Source organism: Halictus rubicundus, unplaced genomic scaffold, assembly GCF_050948215.1.
Source record: "Halictus rubicundus isolate RS-2024b unplaced genomic scaffold, iyHalRubi1_principal scaffold0027, whole genome shotgun sequence".
Taxonomy (NCBI): Eukaryota; Metazoa; Arthropoda; class Insecta; order Hymenoptera; family Halictidae; genus Halictus; species Halictus rubicundus.
In genome coordinates, this window is record NW_027488568.1 from 1,560,570 (window position 1) to 1,576,219 (window position 15,650).

Genomic DNA, 15,650 nt, shown 5'->3' on the forward strand with positions numbered 1-15,650 from the left:
TTTATTTCCCATCTCGTGAAATCCCATGGTCATTTACGGAAGAATTGAGTTTTAATATTGTTTGCTACATTCGCAGATTCATGCTTGACGGTGAATCAAGTCAGGTGTCAAAAACAGAGCGTTGCTCGCGAACTATGGGCAAGGGAGTCAAGTACTGTGGGGGTGTCAATTACTGTGCCTATATTATTTATACTTATCTTTAAAACATAAAGAATATTTAAAAAAGAGATATGTATAACCTAAGTATATATTAGCTGATTTTAATGAGAAAAATTTAACATCTCTTTTTTGATATTCTTCACACTTTAGAAATAAGTGTAATTAATATAGGCACAGTAATTGGCTCCATTACCCCATAAGTTGACATTTCGCCGAGAGGTTATACCCGTTGGAACGAACGTGGAAACTACTTTTGCTCGTGTCGCGCAATTATGAACTCTCTTGAGGAAGTGTATTTCAGTATCGCTTCTCGACACACGTAGCAGAGTTATGAATGGAAACCTTTTTCAATACTTCATTCACCTCTTTAGTTACAGTTACTTACAAGCGTCTCGCGCTGTATCGATCGCGCATGTCGGTTTATTTTGGTCCTTTTACTGGTCGACTTAATCAAGAGCTGACTACACACATGATACGATGAAAATGTTACGTTATTCGTTTCGCTGCGACAATATTTTCAGAGTTCCAATTAATTATCCAATGCTCGTCGGCGAAATTCGATACGTGAGCTTGCAATACCAAACAATTATACAACTTAACGAGCAGGTGGGTAAAAAGTAAAATACCGACGAGTATAACGCTATACGTGAATTACATGGAAATTCGTATCTGCTCGAGCATTGTGCTTCCTTGAAATGTAAAATGTAAAATGAACTTACATATGGCGAATGCCATATTCAAGAAACAACCTTTTTCTGCGATTATCTTTGCATCGAATTGAATTGTATAAATACTATGAACGCATACAAACCCGCGGTCTACACATACTATTTTTAACCTCGAAAATCGTATGTGCAAAGCACATCCCATAACGATCTTTTTAACGATTGTTATATAACTCTTCACGAGCTGCGAAGATCACCGACTTTATCAAAACTGATGCAACGAAAAAATCGTGCCTCGCCATTGTACAACAGGATATTTTCGTGCCAACCCACGCGAATCTATCCGTGTTTGTATATTTCAAAAAAGTGTCGAGCGTGTCGAAAAATGATTGGTTTAGCAGATATTTCAATTTACATAATGATAAACGGTCCCAACAAGCTTCGCAATTGTTAATCCAGCTAATTTTCCGAGAACCGGACATCAACTAATGAATTTGTTAGATGAATGGCCATCCAGGAAGGTGATTTCATACCCCTCATCCTACACGCAGGCTAAACAAGTGGCTCGGACGTCGAAACAGAAGATAAGCTCGCCAATGAATAATATCGCAGCTAAATGGGGGCTGGAGAGCAACAGTTTGCCTAGCACGCGGAATCCTGGTCAGAGATATTTGATCTAGGACGGATTAGTCCTTGGAGCAATTGGAAGCCATTCGACTGTCGGCGATCGTGTTCCGGTAAATTGGAACATTCTGGTGGACTTCGCTCGGGGATTCCATGAATTCCGGCGAGAGAGAGAGAGAGAGAGAGAGAGAGAGAGAGAGAGAGAGAGAGAGAGAAACTGGAAGAAACCGATGCACCTATTCGAACGAATCTACTCGACGCGCCGGGAACCCTTGGTAGATTCTCCCGTGTGACCTTGGCACCCTTGGAGCAGTCTACCTGGAGGCTTGCACCTTCTGAACGGTTTTACTGCCTGTATCGATAGCGAAAATTCCATGTAATCGGAACGACATTGATCGACGCGGTCGGACGAGCAAATTACAACTCGCAAGCTCGCCAGACCCGTCTCTTGAATCTTCTGGTTTCTCTAAAATTTTCTAATTATACAAGATAATTTCTCAATCATTTCCACTCTTTTATTTCAGAACTTCCTACGGGCAAAAAATAGGAGAAAATATTGCTATAGTCTCTGAATAGTTATAATTCAGTTTCGAACATTACTCCTCCATTATTGTGCAAGAGGACATATTTGAGAATTTATTCGAGAAAAATCAACTAATCGATTTATCCTCTTAACTTAACAATTATTTTGTAATAGTGTGTATAATACCCGAGTATTTTCGGGCTTTTCAGTTAAGAGGTTAAGGGTTGTTCTGATAGAAACGGACTACCTTGTGGTGACTGATTGGAAAAATTCTCGATGTTCTACGGAAATAAATATGGCTGATAAATTAATCGATGTAATTCTGGTATTATTGCAAAGAGTACACTTTGCTGTACATTTAAAACAATCCTTGCAATTCTATAAAAACAAATATGGCCGAAAAACTGATTTCCGTATTACACAGGCTCATCCTTCCCCTTTATTGTGAGCTCTTGAAGAATTGATTTTAATTGGTACATACCTTGTTGATTATTTTAACAACATTGTCGCAATTGTGTATAAAGAAACAAGGTCCAAAAATTTATTTCCGTCCTACATCCGCCGCCGTTTCATCAGACGCGGCGTACCTACCACCTGTTGATTGTTTGAAAAACTATTTCCGCGAGAAATACAGCACGGCAGTGGCTGATAACCAAAGAGAGAGAGAGAGAGAGAAAAATCCTCAAAACGATTAAACGCGTAACAGATTCGCGAAGGAATACGCACGAACCGCGCAACAGGAAACCGCCTTTTCTCTACCGACAGGAAATAGTTCCCAGCGTTCCAAGGACACATTATCACATATTGACATATTCTCAACACATAAATTGACATATTCTCGAAAATTCTCGAAAAATAATCGGCAACCTTCGCCGCGGAGTGCCCGCCATTTTAGCTCGCGTTTCGACTCGTAGTTTATTGCATTTTATGCTGGACCGAGAAAAGGCACGAGATTTTCTTAATTATTCTCTTAGTTATTCTGCAGTCAATGTTTCATGTTTTTAAAATTTTTATTTATCTCTGTCGCGATTATCCAACAGTTGAAACAACTAATCTATAACCTTAAAAATGAGAAACACGAATTTTGCTGTCGGTAAAATAATTTCTTTTAAGGTATTAATAGTATTGTTTGTAATTATAGAAAATGATATTAATGTATTGAATGATTTGTGACCGACGTATCCCGAATTAATAATGAATCGAAAATGAATTACGGGAGGCAAAAAATTCTAGCATAACAACTTCTTGGGGTACTAAAGGAAGCGATACTTCCTATTGACTTCGTTTCTCTCAAGTTTCGAGCGTAAAATAATTTAAGAAGCCAGAAGACTTTACTGAATTCACCGCGGTAGAAAATTCGAGAGTTAATACTATAGACGGTAAGGTTTCATAAACTTCTGTTTTGCAGACGCCGGATTAATCGTACTGTGTTCTACTTGCTTCAATATCCAACAAACAAGAGAGGTTGGCAGGTCAGGATACTGGTCGATACATTCGAAGTGGCCCTAAAAGTCCTTCAAAAATCCCTACTGTCTCAAAATCTTTGTCGGTGACAAATAAACAATATTATTTATTCGACCAATTTTTAACGTATCCAATTTTTGTAAACGAATCGCTGCTATTTCGTTGCACATCAAAAACTTGTACATTTACTCGAGTAAATACTTACTTGGGTAAGCTAATTTTATTTTTCTGAATTTCTCTTAATTTTCGAAATACGTTAAAAAATGTTGCAATTGAAGCGTTAACAGCTCCACTCTGAAAATCTAACTGTCTTTGAATATTTCATACACATGATTAAACGTTTATAAGATTCCAACGGTGCGGATAAATTTTGAACAATTACGATAGAGATCTTTTCGATAGTCACAAAGAGAATACGGCATTCGACGAACGGGAAACGAATTAATGACGGATAACGAATAAACGAATGAATAATTTGACACGAATAATGGGAAAGACTAAAATTTTACTTATTCTTCGTTATTGCGAATAAACTTTAATAATTCAAATTTATTTTTAAATTATTTTAAATTACCTTCGAATTGTTCGACTAACACCGAACTTTGATACATAGGCAGGCAAGCGAAATCCAGTTACAATCCGAATCGCGCTAATCACGAAAGCATTGTCTGTTGATAGTACAGCGTTCCAATGGAAGGCTCGAAGAGAGCAAACTACGTGTTTTAGATCTTCGTTGGGTTCCGTAACGAGGAACCTTTAACTTACGATCCGAATGATTTGAGAGAAATAAAATGTGATTTGTGATAGAGCTAACTGATTTATTACTGTTACCACTGCGATTCTCGGAAAAGAGGAAGAGGGCTCGACGGATTGCCGTGTATATTGACGGGGCTCTCTCCCCTCGCCGCGCACCCCGAACTACTCGGTCCGCCCGAAGTGTGCGGAGAGAGAGAGAGAGAGAGAGAGAGAGGAACCGCGACGACGGCCGAGTCCTCAATACAAACAAAGTTCGGCAGTCGCTAATTTGCCGTGTGTGCGTGCGGACGCACAGCGGCACCGAACAGCTGATTGCTCGAACACTACGCGATTGTTGTTAAAAGACGAAACTATGCTGAATGTAGTCCGCGGACTGTTCCAGGTGCAAGCCGCAGTAGGTGTAGGATATCAAAGGGCGGGCTGCAATGTGCGGGGCGAATTCAGAGAGTCCCAGTTACATAATTAAAGACCACCAGGATGGTGCGCTCGGTGCACCAACAAACAGCGAAACTATGTGTAGCAATCGGGGTTAGTAATTTATGAAGCTGCAATTAGCGTCGAGAAGACAAATGGAAATGCAGATTCAGAGTTGGGCGAGATTGCATGTCGCAATTAACGCGGGCCGGAAATCACCGCGCATAATTTTGCGTAAGGAGAGTTACACACTTAATTAAAATATGCTTAATTGTAATCCTTATTGGGCCCGCCGTGAAATATGAAACAAGAAGCGGATCGCGTGTAATTGAATGCGCCTCGTATTCGAGCGCACACGATCCCGGCCAACGGAATGACTATACAATACCCTACGGGAATAATTATTCCCCTCTGTAACGCAAATTTTTCGAGCGGAAATGAAAATTCGAATTTTTACCGCTAATTGAGAAAGCCCGTCACGTGCGCGATTTCAACGGGAATGTCTACATATGTCGGGTATACAAAAAAAGAACTTCTTCATCCCATTCTTCCGTTTGTTTCAAACGCCAATGCAATTCGATGAATAAACATGTACTTCCCGGAGCATGTGAAAAATCCCTCGGCGAAATAGTCAATCGAAATTTTCTTGTGAGGTTTAAAGCAAACGCGAAGTATGCAACAAACAATTTGATTATTTTTTAAATTATTTCTTAATCTATTTAATAATCGTTAGAATAATCATTGTGAGAATACGATAGAATTTCGTGGCTTGATTTTCGAGAAATATTGTAATCGAATACCGTTGTCTGGCCCTCCGGAATTTTAATTAAAAATTCCGTAAAATTAACAGAGCTATGGCACGCGATCAGTTCATGCTCCTACAATACATGGCACGACACGTAGAACGTGAAACTCGTTGTTTGGGACAATTCTAATTTCTTAAAATCTCTATTAACAGTTAGAATTTCTAACAACGATGATACTATTAAAATAAATTGTTTCATGGGATTTTCCGAAAAAATTACTTTCTCTCGGAACGTTCACGATTCACAGGTTCAATTCACTGTTACAAAGGCAATCATGAAAAATATCACGTCACTTTGAATTGTCACTTTCAGAGAGACACAAGACGTAAAAAATGATGCTTTTATATCGACAATAACTATATCTTCCTGTCGAAGCAATTTTCTTTCGTTACGTCAACGGTATGACGAATCGCCCTAAAAGTTTCAATAGAATCGGTCGCACGGACTCCGGGAAAGCATTTCCGAAAGATCAGCAAAGGGTCTAGGTGGATAAGACAGGTCTAGCGGCCCCGGCGGGAATTTTATTGGTATTGTGTGGAAAACCATCATTTTAGGTTGAAAAACAATCCCCTAAAATTTTAAGTCGCTAACCCTTCATTTAAGGGTGATATGAGGGTAAACACCCTCAACTTCCTTCATATCATATATTTTTTTCATAATTGTAATGAAATTATTAAGACTAGAAAAAAATTATTTAATTTTTAATTTTTTTTTAGGCGTGGGGGTAGCAAGCAACCCTTCGAGTGACCACTTCCAAAAAATTCAAGAACAATGTTCTGTTACCTATCTAATACGTACAAAATTTTCAAGATCGTCGGATTGGTGGAACATAGTTAAATATTGAAAAACAAATGAAATTACGCCATTATAATAGTATAATGTGTAGTGCAGTGTTTCTTACGACTAATTATTAATTAATAATTCTTATCAGGAGATTATGTCCCTCCTTGATCAATTATTCGCATCGTATTATATTCTATTCCTGTCTTCGCGAATTTGCAATATAAATAGACATTATGTAGGTGTAAAAGAAAAGTTTAGGAATCATAATATAGATTTATTCAATCTTCGTCACTATTTTCCTCAATTACTGGTACAGTATGTGTCGTATCAAATATATTGGTTACTATCTCCGCTGGTTTTACAATTTTCGATTTAAATCGCCCATGAGATGAATAGTTAATAATGGTAGCGACATGGGAGCAGCAACCTACTGTTCTGTTGCCATTAGCACAGTCGCATGTATATCGTGTAATTCCGGTATAACTAATCGCATGTGGTACATATTCAATGTAGCATTGATAATTTTTGCGATTAATATGCCTCGAATGAACTTTCACCCGTATAATATTTTTAGTTTCCTTTAAATATTCCATATTTAAAATATCATCATTCCTCATTAACTCCGCTAGATAGCATACTGCCTGGGTTAATTGAGGTACCTGTACATAATATTACATAAGTAGCATATAGTTTTATATGTGATAATGTTATACATATGCAAGAAAGTATGTTACCTGTGAATAAGATTTTCAAATCTTTCTCAGTCATTTCTGGAAAATCCATTACAACGTTGGCAGTCATTCGTGTAAATGGTTTTCTACGGCGATTTAATTTTTTTCCTTCTACTAGTTCCTGAAGCGTGTTTGTTTTTATCCGTTGATTCTTCATATAATCAATAATTAAATCTATTTCTGGATCTGTATCTAATCTTTTACCAAATTCATTGTGTAGAAAGGATGCTATTCGACACAATGATTTAAGACATGGTAGAAGTTTTTTGTCCATTTTGTGGTGTAATAAACGATATTTCTGTGCAATATCGCCATGGACAGCTTCAACAATCCATCTTATTTTTGTTACGAAGCGTGATGAATTTGCTTCTGCTGTTATCAATTGTGCTCGATTTCCTTTACAAGCTGGCATTAAAACATTATATCCTCTATTTTTCATATGCTCGACAACATCTCGAAAACCACGGTCCACAACGCAAAAATCATTGGGTTGTAAAAGTGAACTTATTCCGTTAGGATCTACTAATAAGATTTTCATGATTGACGCATCATTCATGGTACCATTAAATGGTCCTGCCGTGTCAATAATATATCCATTTGTTGTGCAAATTGTAAACGGTTTACATAATGATGTTTTCTTCTGTCCAGAATATGATTTCCTTTGATATACATTATTTTTTCTTTTCTCGTGTCTAACATATGTTCCATCAAAAATGACTACTAATTCAGAATCTTTTATTTCAAAAAGTTTCCTTGGTGCGTACGCTGTTTCATTTAAAATGAGATCGGCTCTGGATTTTGCATTTATTCCGAAGTGATTTCCCAAAACATCCTTTTCAAATGCGTTAATTATTTGATGGAAATATCCTGACACTTGTTGTTCATGTTGCAGACCGAATATATTTTTAATAATTACTTTAGAACTGCCACTTCTAAGTTTAAATAAAAATATAATTAATGCTTGTTTCACAGTCGAGCGCGATGCAGCGGGTGTTTGTGATTTTGGGTTCAAGACCGAGCGAGTGTTGGGGACTTTTAAGTGGAAGTCGCAGAGAAACCGAAGGAGTCTAAGACCTCGTACAGACCTGAACATTTCGACGAACATTGCGCCGAACAGCGAACGAAACGCAAAGTCGACATTCATTTCGATGCGATTTTGCGTTTCGGACGCTATTCGGCGCGATGTTCGGCGCGATGTTCGGCGCAATGTTCGTCGAAATGTTCAGGTCTGTACGAGCCTTAAGAGTGCCACGCTGAGAATCGTAGCCAGAGTATCATAGAATCAATAATAAATACATATTATCGTTAATCAAATCTACCACCAATAAATAGTACTATCCCTACTTTATAATACCGTAATTTCATTTGTTCTTCAATATTTAACTATGTTCCACCAATCCGACGATCTTGAAACTTTTGTACGTATTAGATAGGTAACAGAACATTGTTCTTGAATTTTTTGGAAGTGGTCACTCGAAGGGTTGCTTGCTACCCCCACGCCTAAAAAAAAATTAAAAATTTGTAAGGAATTTAAACAGACGTAAAACATTAAATCATTTATTAACAACACGTCTTTCTCCGGTGTCCGACCTGACGAGACTGCTCGTCCTTTTATCGTCTCGTTCGTTTTTCGTTTTTCGACGTTCGTTTTATCAATAATTTGAACATATGAGTATTTGCATGAACAATATATAATGTCTCTTTCTTTTATGTGGCGTTTTGTGGGTGAATAAACCAAATTGGGTTTCACTATAAATAGAGATGATATTTATTAAACAATAATTAAACAATATTTATAATATTTACAGATCCATTACCTATAAATAGAGAAACGGCATTTACGGCCTATTCTTCCCTATATTTCTTACTAATAGTATTTAATACTTTTCCGTCTCAATCTCTCTCTTATCCTCGTGCACGTGTTTCTCGTCTCCTCTATAATCTAACCTACCTACCCGTCCCGCGACAAACTTCAAGAGGGTTTGTAAAGTAGTATCCGTACTACTTTATATCTCCCCACCGCGGAAAGAGTTTTTCTTTGGCTACAAAATCCTTCAACAAGTCTGCTAGTATTCCTCATGATTTTCTTCATCATCGTCGTTGATGCTTTCTGGTATTGGAATGAGCTTCGTAATGTGAAAAATGTTTGATTCTTCTTTCTTGTGCCCTGTATTAATTCTGTAAATGGAGTTGGATAATTTTTCTTTTATTTCAAAAGGTCCGATTTTTAGTTCATCTAATTTCTTTCTGTTTAATCTATGTCCATTTTCTACGTATACTCGATCTCCAACGTTGAATTCCATTTTTTTTCTATTTTTATCGAATAATGTTTTGTTGTAATTATGCGATTTAATGGTTCTGTCTAAAGCAAGCTTTCTGTCTTGGTATAAGTTGTTTTTTATTTCTTGATGGAGTTCTTCGGGTACAATTGTTGTGTTTTTTCCTTGCATTAAATATATCGGTGCAAAACCTGTTATTGTATGTTCCGTTTCATTGTATTTCCTTGTGCATTCTTGTGCTATTGTTGTCCATGCCCGGTTTCTTGTTTGTTCGTTAATTTTGCATCTTATTTTGTTGACTAAAGTTTGGTTTAGTCTTTCATTGAGGCCATTAGAAAATGGTGAGTTAACTGCCGTGAATATTATTGGAATATTTTTCTCTTTTAAGAATGTTTTAAATTCTTTTGAATTTATTCCTGGATATTGATCCGACAAGATTATACCAATTTCGTTATTATCTGTGACCATCTTGATTAGTTTTATAAAATCGTTTGCGTTCTGTGTCTTGGATGTTAGAATATATCCATATCTCGTAAAATGGTCCACCAAAAGGTGTAGATATTTTTTGGTTGATCTGGATCCGCCGAATCCTCCCATTGTGTCAATTGACATAATCTCGAATGGCTCTTTTGCAGGTCCTAAATGTGACATTAATCCATTTTTCCTTTGTCCTCTCGATTTGTTTTTTATACATATTACACAATTTTTACAAATGTGTTTTATATTTTCTGTTAATTTTTTTGCTGTATAATATGGTGTAATTTTATTTTCCATTTGTTTTATTCCTATGTGGCAGTATTCTTCGTGTACTTTTTTAATAAATTCTTTACTAAAATTTTCTGATAAGACTATTTTTTCTTTTCTGTTTACTTTTTTATAGTATACGTTATTTTTTTTTTATCATCTTATTTGTTTTATTTTGCAGTTCTTTGTTTTTTTCCTGGTCTATAATTATATCTTTTAGCTTGATTAAGTTTATAGTTTTTAATGTTTTGTTTTCTTTAGCTTCTAATACTGGGTTTCTACTAAGACAATCGGCTTCTAAATTGCATTTTCCTGGGGCATATTTAACTATGAAATCATATTGCGATAGATAATATGTTAGATCTCCTAACTCTTCATCTGTTCTCGACTTTATATTTAGGTTTTCTAGGGGTTTATGATCTGAATAAACTATGAACGATTTTCCCATTAGCAAGTATTGCCAATAATGTATCGCCTCTTTTATTGCAAGACATTCTAGGTATATTGCTTTCTTCTTTTTTTGACTATTATTCAATTTTCTTGAAAAGTATGCTACTGGTTTCTCTTCATTATTTGGTTGTCTTTGTTTCATTACTGCTCCTATGCCTAGTAAACTCGCATCCGTGTAAATGTAAATCGGTAGATCTGGGTCGTATATTTCTAATACAGGTTGAGAGCATAATAATTTTTTCATATTTTCAAATGCTTTTTCACATTCTTCGGTCCAAATAAATTTCTGTCCTTTTCTCAATAGGTTGTGTAGTGGATCCAATATTCTGGCTATGTTTGGTATATATTTATTATAGAAATTCACTTTTCCTAAGAATTGTCTGACGTTTTTTTGTGTTCTTGGAGTCGGAAAGTCTTTTATTGCAATCAAGTTATCGTTCATTGGTCTTATTGAATTATTACCAATTATATGTCCCAGATATTTTACTGAATTCTCTGCAAATTTGCATTTAGTGAATTTTAGTCTAAATCCTTCTTCTCTTATTGCTTCTAGTAATTTTGTTAAGTGGTGTATGTGGTCTGTAAAATTCTTAGAAAATACTAGTATGTCATCTATGTAATTTACTGTGAAATTTGTAAGTTTGTGTTTCCTGATTATGTTGCTTAATATTCTTTGGAATATTGCTGGCGATGTTTTTAGCCCAAATGGTAGACACGTCCATTGAAAGTGTCCTTCCTGCGTGACAAACGCTGTTTTTTTTTCTATCTTTTATTCGTAAAGGAATCGACCAGAACGCTGAATTAATGTCAAATGTTGAGAAAAATTTGCAATTTCTAGCTTTTACCATTAAATCTTCTATTAGCGGAAAGGGTTGTGATTGTGGTACAACTATCTTATTTAAGTCTCTAAAATCGCAACACAATCTTGTTTTTCTATTTTCTTCTCTCTTGTACGCTAGAGTTACTGGAGCCGCGAAGGGACTGTATGATTCTTCTATCAGATTATTTTCTAATAATTTTGCAACCTGTGCTTCTATCTCCTTTTTGTCTTCAATGCTGCATTTGTATGGTCTTTTGCTACAGAATTTGTCCATTAATAGATCAATTCTAGCCTCATAATTTTTCACTCTCCCTACATCGTATTTATCTTTGGCAAATATTGCACTATACTTTTCTATTAATTTGTTTATTTCTGTTTTTTTTTATAGTCTAGATGATCTATAGCAATTCTAAAATTTGATGTATTTATATGTTCGTTAAAATTTATGAAATACTTATCTGTAGTTTTGTTATCTTTATTTCTTCCTAAGTTCTCTTTTGTGATATCCTTATATATTTTTTGTTTGATTTCCAAATTTTCATCCTGTATTAATTGGAATTTCTTTATTATATCTAGTCCAACTAAAAAGTCATATTGAAATTTATCTTCATCAATTACAAATATATCTACACTTTTTTCTATATCAAAGATTTTTATTTTTATTGACACCATCCCATTAGTTCTTTTCACACCATTAATCGTCATTAGATTCGCTCCTTGCACGCTATCTATTTTTCCTTTTTTCAGTTTTAATAATTTTGAACTTATTAAAGAAACGTTTGAACCTGAGTCATATATTCCCAGAATTTCTAGGTTATCTTGTAATCGCACTTTGACCTTGATTAATGGCGGAACTACAAGTTTTTTTGTTCCGTGTCAGATAGTTCAGCTTCTATTTCTGTGTTATTTACAAACTTAATTTGGTTTTTCTCTTTACCGTTATTTTCATTTCCTTTGAACCAACATGAGGATTCCGGGTGAAAGCGATTCATTTTCCCTTTTTTTTCACAAATTCTACATGCTCTTTTTTGTTGTCTTTTCTCTGGATCTTCTTTGGCGTATTTATTGGCAGTTTTATATTCTGTATTTTTCTTTTTTGTCATATGTTCTAGGCTTCGCAATGCATTGAAAAGATCTTCAGTCTCTTTTAATTTCTTTCTGTCAATTTTGTCTATTATAAAGTCTGGTAATCCTACTGCTATAAGGTCGATCAGGGTACTTTTATCAATTGATTTATTCATCTCTAATAGAATCTTTTCTTTCTTTAGAGCATAATCTAATAATGAGCCGTTTATATATTTATATAGAATTGCATACTTAACTGGAGACCAACCTTTGTCTGCATAGGTTTCGCAGAAATTATTTTTCCAGGTTTCCCATTCCGATGCTAGTGAATGTTTTATAAGCATAGAACTATACCAATCTAGACAAGAGCCTTCTAAAACTAGCCTAAAAATTTCAATCTTTTCTTCATCTTTTTGTATGCCTAAACGATTGCATTCTTTTTCAAATGTATCTAGCCATTGAATCCCATTAGCATTTTTGCCTGTAAACTTTTCAATGGTAAATTTTTCTGTTACCTTCTTTAAGTTACTTTGCCCCCTTTTGATTTATGTTCGTCGTTTTTTATGGAGACAGCTTTCAAGATCCTCGCTAATGTATCCTCCGTTAAATTACTTATAGGTTGTGACTTATTTGTAATTTCTTCTAAATAATAATCTCCTAATATTATGTTTTCCTCTTCATCCGTGTAGAATTCCTTTAATTCTTTATTTAATTTTATCCAAATTTTCCTCGATTGGTGTCTCAATTTGATAGTGGCTCTTGCTCTCTGAAACGCTTCTGTTTTTATCAGTTCTGTATGATATGCCGCATATTGGTGCTCCTCTGGGATGCCATAAACCTCTCCACGTGGCGTTTCAATTGAGGTTATGGCATAGATGTTTGATTTTGGATCTTGACCTGCTTTTATCTCAATTTCAAAACGTAGTTTATCCATTGTTCTAGTAAGCAAAATGCCGTTTTATAATGTCTCTTTCTTTTATGTGGCGTTTTGTGGGTGAATAAACCAAATTGGGTTTCACTATAAATAGAGATGATATTTATTAAACAATAATTAAACAATATTTATAATATTTACAGATCCATTACCTATAAATAGAGAAACGGCATTTACGGCCTATTCTTCCCTATATTTCTTACTAATAGTATTTAATACTTTTCCGTCTCAATCTCTCTCTTATCCTCGTGCACGTGTTTCTCGTCTCCTCTATAATCTAACCTACCTACCCGTCCCGCGACAAACTTCAAGAGGGTTTGTAAAGTAGTATCCGTACTACTTTATAAATATATACAGTGACGGATTAAATCTTAGCTTACAACTCGGCCGTCCTGACGACAAATCGTCCCGATTTACCATCTTGAAATCAATCGCTAATCACGGCGCAAAGTAGAACAAATTTGAAGATAAACATAACACGCAAAAGTAACAATGAAACGTTATACATCTAAATCTACACTCATGGTCGCCATGGTCGCATATTAGCAGCTTCCCATGTCCCACGGTAAGGCGTTTGCGATAATTGGAACCCCTCTACGTCCTTGATTACGTATCGATCGTTTCGCAATACACGATCGATCTCGTACGGTCCTTTGAACCGCGGAATTATTTTTGTTGACACTCCTGGGGTGCAATCGTAATTTCTGATAAGCACCTTATCTTTAACCCTATATTTATTCGGAGCCTTATGTCTTTTATCGAAAATGCGTTTTTGCGACTCCTGATTTTTTCGAATTCGGTTACTAGCTTCTTTTCGGACGCTATTCAAATCACGGGAAATACTTATTTTTCCACAAATCTCCAACATATCACGCAACCCATCTATGACCTCACCACGTTGTCGCATACCAAACAGTAACATGCTTGGACTTTTGTCGGTAGACTTACAAACAGTATTATTACACGCAAATTCAACCTCTCGCAATACATTATACCACACCACACCACGCTCACTCATCAATTTGGCGATCATCGGTAAAATTGTGCGGTTATATCTCTCGACCTGCCCGTTCGCCTGAGGAGAAGCGGTCGCTATCTTAACATGCTGTATATTATATTCTTGTGTGAACTCATTGAATTCGTGAGACATAAAACTACTTCCTCGGTCCGAAACTATGCGCAGCGGTCGACTATAATGCTCGAAATACGATTTTAGACACTTTATGACTTCAGCGGTGTTCGTGGTCTTAGTGGCGTACATTTTTATATATTTGGTGAACGCGTCGATTACAAATTAAATAATTTTTTTCTAGTCTTAATAATTTAATTACAATTATGAAAAAAATATATGATATGAAGGAAGTAAGTTCGAATATTTTCGATTTTATTTCATCTCAATATCTTAATTAACAACCGAGAAAAAAAATGTTAAAGTTGAGGGTGTTTACCCTCATATCACCCTTAAATGAAGGGTTAGCGACTTAAAATTTTAGGGGATTGTTTTTCAACCTAAAATGATGGTTTTTCACACAATACCAATAAAATTCCCGCAGGGGCCGCTAGACCTGTCTTATCCACCAAGACCCTTTCACGGTGTCCAACAATATCATCTCCTGTCCCTTGCAGCACTATTTTATTTTATTCATCGAACACTACGTCTGAATTATCTGTAACAAGTTTTCACGATATGCCCAAAGAGAGACGGTTCACTCTATGACATAGGTAGATTTTGCCTACAACCCTTAATTTTTAACGTTAAAATGATCTACTTCACATCACTTTATACAAATATCGCGAACACGTTCAGTCACATTTTCAACGAAAAAAATTCATTTATCCCCTAAAAATCTTCAGAAAATCTCATTTCTCTCTTCTACTCGGGCGAGTCCAAAGAATCGTCCCCTGTGGAAAGAGTTCGCGTATCTTTTGCAGTTAAAGCAGGAGAAATGGTTGAAGTTGTAGATTCTCGTCACTACATAAAAATAAAAAATACAAGAATCGAAAGTTTCTTATCGAAATGCAACAATGGTGTCGAACAATGTCCTCAACGGACCATTCCCCTTGATGCCCACGTGCCCGATCCGAAGAAAAAGAAACTCGCGGATGGCCAGAGAAGGGGTTACGCATCCGGAACCACGTCGGCGCGAGGCGTGGAGACGTCCCGCGAAATGCTGCGTTCTCCAATGACGATGCTCGGCCCCGTAACAATAAAGAGATAACCACACCTAGGCCCGGGTTCGCCTGGGAACCCATCAATTTCGCCGGGGGTTGACCGATATTCGACGAGATACATGTTACAAATATTGTAGGAATCTTGGGAAATGGGGAGATTAACTCTTCGAAACACTTTACTGAATACTAATATATTTAGAAGAAATAACGATATATAACGCTGACACGATTAACACTCTTTCTTGCAAGGCAGTCGCAACT

General features: G+C 36.1%; 1 long non-coding RNA gene across 1 annotated transcript; it reads right to left on the reverse strand.

Annotated features, from left to right (window-relative positions):
* Positions 1-8,246: 8,246 nt before the first annotated feature.
* Positions 8,247-8,830, reverse strand: LOC143363187 (uncharacterized). Its single transcript, XR_013083766.1, has 3 exons — positions 8,743-8,830; positions 8,516-8,674; positions 8,247-8,425 (listed from the first exon to the last, which is right to left on the reverse strand). It is a non-coding gene; the product is annotated as an uncharacterized LOC143363187 (long non-coding RNA).
* Between the last annotated feature and the right edge of the window lie 6,820 nt (positions 8,831-15,650).